The sequence below is a fragment of the Cervus elaphus genome, chromosome 19 (assembly GCF_910594005.1).
Source record: "Cervus elaphus chromosome 19, mCerEla1.1, whole genome shotgun sequence".
NCBI classification, from domain to species: domain Eukaryota; kingdom Metazoa; phylum Chordata; class Mammalia; order Artiodactyla; family Cervidae; genus Cervus; species Cervus elaphus.
The window spans coordinates 35,731,985-35,740,153 of NC_057833.1; the positions used below are offsets into that span (position 1 = coordinate 35,731,985).

Sequence of the window (8,169 nt, forward strand, 5' to 3'; positions counted from 1 at the left end):
GTTGCATAGACCTGTTCGTTCAGGTGCCAGCAGTGTAGTAATGGGTCCCGAGTCCCACCCTGTGTCATCATGACTCCAGCACAGCACTGCTTCTTCCTCAGTGAAACAGAATAATGATTAGTACATATTTCTGTTCACAGAATTGTTATTTCTTACTTTATTCATTCATTCTTTCAGTAAGAGTTTGTTGGAAACCTACCTATACCATAGGTACTGTGCCAGGTATTTGAGACGAAAAAGAAAAAAAAAAAAGAGCTCACTGTCAGGAAGTTAGTAGCTCAAATAAAATAATGCACATTAACCAAAAAAATTCCCACATTTTTAATCCTTAAAATGCTATACCTACAAACACAGGGATTGTTAACTTGAATTAGGTTTAATAAGTTGGCTGTACAAAGGACTTCAGATTTTCTGTCCAAAAGGTTTTATGTATGAAGACTTTTGTCATTATTCAGTATAATGAGATATTGAAGACCATATAGGGAAATTTCAATAATAATTTATTTGTGTTCTATCTACTCCCATAAAGCAGTTGAAATAGTTCTTATGGAAAAAAGAAAATGTTAGAAAACAAACAAGTGATCATAGAGACCAGAAACAGACACAGAAGGAGAGACGAAGGAACAGATGGAAGTTCGGCCACTGAGCAAAATTCTCAAGAGTTAACTTCCTTAAAACCAGGAGAGTGTCTATTTCATCAGATTGTTAAATTAATGCTCAAAAAAAATGTGAAACAGATTGCCAGTCCCGGTTGGATGCATGAGACAAGGTGCTCAGGGCTGGTGCACTGGGATGACCCTGAGGGATGGGATGGGGAGGGAGATGGGAGGGGGGTTCAGGATGGGGAACACATGTACACCCATGCCTGATTAATGTCAATGTATGGCAAAACCCACTACAATATTGTAAAGTAATTAGCCTCCAATTAAAATAAATTAATTTAAAAAGAGCAATGATTTCAACAGTCATTGCATGGGTCCATAGTGTTTCATGTTGTTACTATTTAGAGTATTAACTTCTCGGAATTTATTAAGCAATAATGGAACATCTAATCAAGCAGAAGAAGGATGTGAAACTAAGAGCATGTTTTTATAAGTCTGAAGCCTCAGGACCTATTCTGTGCTGAATGAAACAGGCTCCTGACATTCCCTACACTGTCAGTCAACTCAGTCTCCTGCACCTTTCCCTGGGTCCCACCACCGCCTGGCACAATGATCATCCCCTGCATTTGGACTCCCCCTGCCTCCCATACTTCCCAACCAGACCCTGCCCCAGCAGCCTGGTTCCCACAGGGCCCTGTGTATAGCCAGGGCTCCTAGCCCCTGCTCCTGTTTCCTCCTTCCTGGATCACCCTCCTGTCTTGCTGCAAGTCCTCACCTCTTACAGAGGACAGTTCAGATCTCACCTCCATGACCTCTCCAGCCCACGCTGAGTCCTTCTCCTTGCCATGCTACTGTGCATGCATTCACACATTAACCGAAAGGCCTATGACCTTTGCTTCTTTTCTTGTGAGAAATAAGAAGCAAGGTGAAATTAGACCAAAAACCACATCATCAACAGAAATACATTTATAGAATGATCTTAGAGTGAGGAGGGATAGTAGAGGACCTAGTCTTACTTCATCCCCACAGTCAGATGTGCCAAGATTTTGGAGTGTGAAAAAACTGAGGCTCAGCGCTGTTGAGCTCGCCAATGTTTTGCCCTCAGGACAAGTTCCTCTCTCAGCTGGGCATCAGCAAGCCCAGCCTCGGTTGCACTGGCTGTGCTGCTGCCAGTGTGGGGTGACTGGACCTCTCAGGCCTTGGTTTCCTCATCTGTAAAGTGAGGACACTAGACCCTCCTGCACAGGTCAGTGAGGAGCCAGTGAGTGATGCAGACACAGTCAGAACTGGCTCAGGGCTGACCCCCAGGAAGCTTCCATCACATAACTTGCAGCTGTTGTTTCATACCTGGAGCCATCACACCAGCCTGGGAATGAGGAAGTTGACCCTCTGATTTCCTCCACGAGTGGCATCTCTGCACATGTTTGGTACGGCGTTCACTTAGGGCCTTGTGCTCCTCTGACATCCCCATCTTTACTGTCATCGTAACTTGAGAAGTCCTACTGCTGGGTTTGGTGAGCAACAAGCAGGCCTTACATAGGGGTTTCATCCCCTGGGTCTGGTACACCCAGTATTGAAGGTCTTGGGCTTTCCCATAGAAGCAATGTTGATGCAATAGCTAAGTCTGTACCTTCTGTGGAGGGCTGTAAGGCATAGTGATTAGAAACACAGACTGTTGGGCTATTCGCCTCATGGAATCTTGATGTGTGTGTGTGTTGGTGTGGGGGGGGGGAAGTTTCTAAGAATAAAACAAGGAGAAATAATGATAGAATACACCATTAAAAAAATTACAAGACAAATGGAAGCTGAGGGAAATATTCACAGCATATACACCCAGTGGCTCAGCAGTAAAGAATCTCCCTGTAGTTCAGGAGCCACAGGAAATATGGGTTTGATCACTGGGTCTGGAAGATCTCCTGGAGGAGGGCATGGCAACCCACTCCGGTATTCTCTCCTGGAGAATCCCGTGAACAGAGGAGCCTGGTGGGCTGCAGACCATGGGGTCACAAAGAGTCGGACACCACTGAAGCGACTGAGCATGCACCCATACTACAGAAGTTAGTGTCCTTGATGTAAAATGAGCACTTGCACATTAATAAATAAAAGACAAAGGACATAGGCAGTTCACAAAAGAAGTAGAAATGACTAATAAGCATATGAAGATACGTTCAATCTCCTTAGTTATCAACCAGCTTCAAGTTATAACATCAATGAGATAGAATTGCTTTGTTTATTCAACTGACAAAGGGTTTTTTGTAAAATGATAATAACCTAGGTAGGCTAAAGTGAGAATTTAACCTTGTTCTAAGCAATCTTGGAAACATGCATCAACCCCTTACTGTCTGCATACAGTGGAACCAAGCAAGTCCACATTTATACTATTGGAAACAATGCCCAATGATTCTTATGATTATTAGAACAGATTAAAGTTTACAAACAACCTGAGTGTTCATTAGTAGAGGGGACTAAACCAATTATGTTTTTATCTTTAGAATGGAATATTCCACAACTATTAAAGAACACATTTTAGAAGAATTATGATAACATTAAGTGGGGAGCTATTCATGATATATTGCTGAGTGGGGAAAGCAAGCCGTAAAAACAGCATGTGCAGTAAGACTGTATATTTATGGAGAAACCTCTGGGCTATATGTGTCATGAAGTTTCTCCCTCTTACTCAGGAGAGACAGACAAATTTGAGCATGTTTTCAGTCATTTTAGCATTGGCTAGAGGTTTTTTGCCAAGTAGATTTACTTGGCATTCTACTTTCTGATTTTCAGCATAGCTCCTAATACAGGGTCTGCTGAGTCTGGCATCTACTGAAGTTTTGGAGGTAGATCCAGGAAACCTAGGAGGTTTGAGACAATGGATATTAAATACGAATGTTTATGTGTAACTAAATATTACTGGTGCTTGTCTATGGGTGAGGAGACTGACAGCAATTTCATTTTCCTTATTTATATTTACTACCTAAATTTTCAAGAATAAATATATATCCTATCATTTAGGCTAAAAATGATATTTTAAAGGTAATTTTGAAGTGAGGATATCTAGGAGAGTGAGAATTAGTATTTTCTTCTAGATAAAAATATTTAATGAAAATTGAGGGACTTCCCTGGTGGTTCAGTGGCTAAGACTCCATGCTCCCAATGCAGGGATCCCTGGGGCGATCCCTGTTCAGGGAACTAGATCCCACAGTCCACAACTAGGAGATCCCATGTCACAACCACAACCAAAAGGACACATGAGCCACACACAACGAAGGTCAGAGATCCCGCATGCTGCAACTAAGACCCAGGGCAGTCAAATTAACAAATAAATAATAAATATTTAAAAAAGAAAATTCACAGCTAAGCTTAGAAGTAATTACATATATGTAATTTTTTGTTTGTTTGTTTTTGTTTTCTCACAGGAGACCTTTTATTACAACTGCACTCTGAGGGCTCAGGCACCGCCCTGCCTCCGGCCCTGGAAGTGAGGCTGGTCTCCCTGGAGGACAGGACACGGGCTTTGCTGCGCTGCCCTCCTGGTCCGGGAGGAGCATCTTTTCTTTCAGTGATGCTCTCTCCGAGGCCGGGCGATGCACAGGGCCTTCCTCTCTGGAGACGCCCAGGGTCACACAGTCCACTTCAGGCACCTGGTCTCCTGGTGGGTGCCCAGACAGCGCACAGTACAGTACCGGGCACCGCAGCTGACCCGGGTGTAGGGGGAGGGGAAGCCGCAGACAGCACAGAAGGGGCGCTGGGGCCGGGATGGGGGTCCCGCACAGGCCGTCAGGTAGTTAGGACCCTCGGCCACACTCAAGTTCTGCTCCCCCAGCAAGGCCTGAGGAGCTTAAAATGATCACCTTGTGTTTTCTTTTTCTTCCCAGTGTCTGCGTCGTCATCAAACTGAGGCAGCCGCTTGCCCAGGTGGGGGAGGCCCGCGTGGGGGTCGTCCTGGAAGTTGTCATTCTCCAAGGCCTCGAGCTGCCTGTTGATGCGGCGCTGCCGGGCTGCCGGATCCAGCACCCGCCGCTGACCAGGGTCCTGGGAGCGAACCGAAGTTTTCTTCTCCACCATTTCTACAACACAGCTCTATATATGTGTAAATTTATATATAAAAGACTAGAAGTAAATATGCCAAAAATCTCCAAAGTGGTACCCTGCTAAGATTATTAATAGTAAAATTATGAAGATTAATAGTTCTTCTCTATACTAAATATAATCTATATACTTATTTACATACATATGTAACACATATATAGAAAGACCACATCAAAATTCTCTTGGAGGAAACAGGTGACCAACCACTAGGTTACAAGGAAACATGTGGCTTAGCAAAGCCTTTTTTTTTTTTTCCTACAATTCCTGTATCTAGGGCTCCTCTGTGCTCAGAATACATGTTAGGGATCCCTTGAAATGGCCTCAGCTATGTTCCAATAAAATTTTATTCACTGATGCCAGAATTTGAACTTCATATAATTTTCATGTCATGAAACAGTTTTCTGGAGGCTTTTTTGAACCATTTAAAAATGTAAACACCATTCTTGTTGGCTGTACAAAAATGGGCATTTGATCCACCCAAATGTATTTGTTGTATTTGCTGACTTCTGATGGAGAAAACTGAAAGAGGTGGGGAGAATTCAGAGAGCAATCTCTTCTTAGCTGTAGAATTGATGCATTAAAATAGAAAGGAAGAAACCAGATGAAGTTAGAGAGAGAAACACGGTAATGCAGAACCAAACTACATAGGATTTTAGGAGAACTTTGGTTTTAGGGACGCGGTGAGGCATTAAAGGGGCTTGCTAGGTGGTGCTAGTGGTAAAGAATCTGCCTGCCAATGTAGGAGATCCTGGCCAGTTAACTTAGTTGGTTAGAGTGCAGTGCTAATAACGTCAAGGTCACAGGTTCGAGCCTGATCCTTGTGTGAGCCAAGTTTGTTTGACATTTTGGGCTTCCTCAATGACTCCATGGTAAAGAATATGCCTGACAATGCATGAGACGTGGGTTTGATCCCGGGGCCGGGAAGATCCTCATGTCGGAAATATTCCCTGGAGGAGGAAATGGCAACCCTCTCCAGTATTCTTGCCTAGGAAATCCCATGGACAGAGGAACCTGGTGGGCTATAGTCCATGGGGTCGCAAAGAGTCAGACACAACAGCACACATACACAAAGCAGGAGACGCAAGAAATGCGGGTTCAATCCCTGGGATAGGAAGATCCCCTGGAGCAGGAAATGGCAACCCACTCCAGTGGGTTTACAGGGTTTACAGGGTCTTGCCTGTAAAATTCCATGGACAGAGGAGCCTGGAGGGCAGAGGAGCCTGGCAGGTTACAGTCCATAGTACTGCAAAGAATTGGACACAACTAAGTAACTGAGCACACCGAGGCATTAGAGGGTTTTTAGAAGAGAAATGCCATGACGTGACTTAGGCCTTAAAATTATAAAGTCCAAATTTAACCTGGTTTAGTAATAGGAAGTAGTTGAACTTGAATGGCTGAATTCATAAATAAAACACCTAGAGAAAATTCCTTTCTGAGTTGATTTTTCTCCCAGCTGGGCAAACTCAACTAGTTCTTAGTTTAGCTAAATCATAGGAGAAAACACTTTTACAAAGATAGTCTATGTGGATCTCAACCTGAATGAAGTTGATTTCTCTCCATGTTTCAAAGGTTTTTCTCTATTGAATCCAATGCCATAAAAATGTATTCAAATTCTGTTTAGATGCTGACTGGTCACCAGAAAACTCCAAAGTTTGAATACTCAGGCTGAAAAAAACTGTTTTTCTTTTCTGAGACTAGTTTCTGTAACTTAGCAATGGAAGTATTTTCATTGCAAGGGAAGGACCATTATATTTCTACTTTAGTCACCACTTCCCTGAGCTGAATGTTGACTGCAGAGATAAGACTGAATAAATAATCTTGATGACAGTAGAATTGCCTTGTGCTTCTTTCCGCCTTCACAACACCTACATTAAAGGGTAATTGTGAGGAGTAAATGAGGATTCAATCATAAGGCATGCAGCACCGTGCGTGGCACCTATAGATGATGAATAAAGGACAAGTTTGGACTTATTTGGGTTCTTAATCAGGCTGGAGAGGAAGGCACCCCTTTGCTTCTGGTAACTGTAATCACAGGCCTCTTTGTCCCATAGCTTCTGGTTTTCATTTCTGGGCCAGGCTTTGTGCTAATTCATTTATCCAGATGTTTCCTGCCTCTTTGTGCAAAAATACATAGCTCTGTCCCTTTAGATGTCATTGCCAGGAGTGAAAACATGAGCACCCAAAAAGAGGTCTCTTCCCAACATTCACTCTCTCAGTCAGATTCTTCACCTGGTTGAGGTGGTCACATTTGAAATTTTTACCTCAAAGCACTTACCTACAAAATGTCCACAAGTGAAAATGGTAGCATTTAAAGAAAATGAAAATGACATTTTCTTGTCTCCCTGTGAGGAATGAATAAGATGAAGCTCTTAGCACAGCACCTGATTTAAGGTAAGCTTTCACTACCGGTACCGTCAACTGTTCCTCGGAGGTAAGAGGAAAATACCTGGGGTCCAGGCCTTCAGACCAGGAAATGGCATACCTCCATTTAGCGCTCATTTAATGCTAGAAAGGGCCCTTAAAAAGTTGTGCATAAAGTGTTTAACTTTCTATTCTGAAAGGAAAAGAAATTTTTTGGATGAAACCAAAACAAAAATAGTTTCCTCACTCTAATCCTATAGTAGGAAGAGCCACTTCTGAACTAGTGGGATTAGAGTGGTCCCATCTCGCCATCTAGGGAGCTAGGGAAGAGCCAAATTTAGAGCAAGTTGATCAATCTAGTTTTAATTTTGTTTTCCAAGTCTGTAATTCACCAAAAATATGTTTTCTAATACGAATATTTTAAAGTCCCTATTAGATTCACTAGTGAAGAAATTTCAGTCAAATTGTCAAAGCAAAATGAAAACACTAATATTTAAACTCTAAGCCCCAAAACTATCTAAATGAAGACGTTCTGCTGAGAGAAGAGAAAATACTCCCCAGGATTTATCAGCATAAATTTCCATGGCCATCAATCCCATTCATCTGGAACTTCTCTAGCAATAGACTGCGTTTATTCTGGCACATGCACTGGGAGTGTCCCAGAGACCAGGGCTACGTCTTCCCAGAACACTGCTAGACATCTACTGGGACTAGAGTCATTCCATTCATTTTCCAAGAATGCAACTGCCTTTTGTAACCAAGATCCTTGGCAAGGACCTGTGTTCTTGGTTTGAGGTTGTGTGTGTGTGTGTTTCCTCTCCTTTTATTACTAAGGCTGTTCATTACAGTTATAACCTGCTCTCTCCCCTTAGGTGTTTATGAGAATTTTCTTTCTCTCTAGAATGAAAACAATGGCAGTAAGATTACCTCCAAAACTAAGTAATAGTAGCATATGTGAAATATCCAGAGTTGTTCTGAGACCCTCTAGTTAGTGTTACTATTACTGTAATATTAACAACGATGTCTGAGGAGGCCTTACAAATAGCTGTGAAAAGAAGAGAAACAAAAAGCAAAGGAGAAAAGGAAAGATATACCCATTTGAATGCAGAGTTCCAAAGAA

The 8,169-nt window shown here is 42.5% G+C and overlaps 1 pseudogene; it reads right to left on the reverse strand.

The window, feature by feature from the left end:
• Window positions 1-3,983: 3,983 nt before the first annotated feature.
• On the reverse strand, window positions 3,984-4,685 carry LOC122675184 (annotated as a pseudogene).
• Between the last annotated feature and the right edge of the window lie 3,484 nt (window positions 4,686-8,169).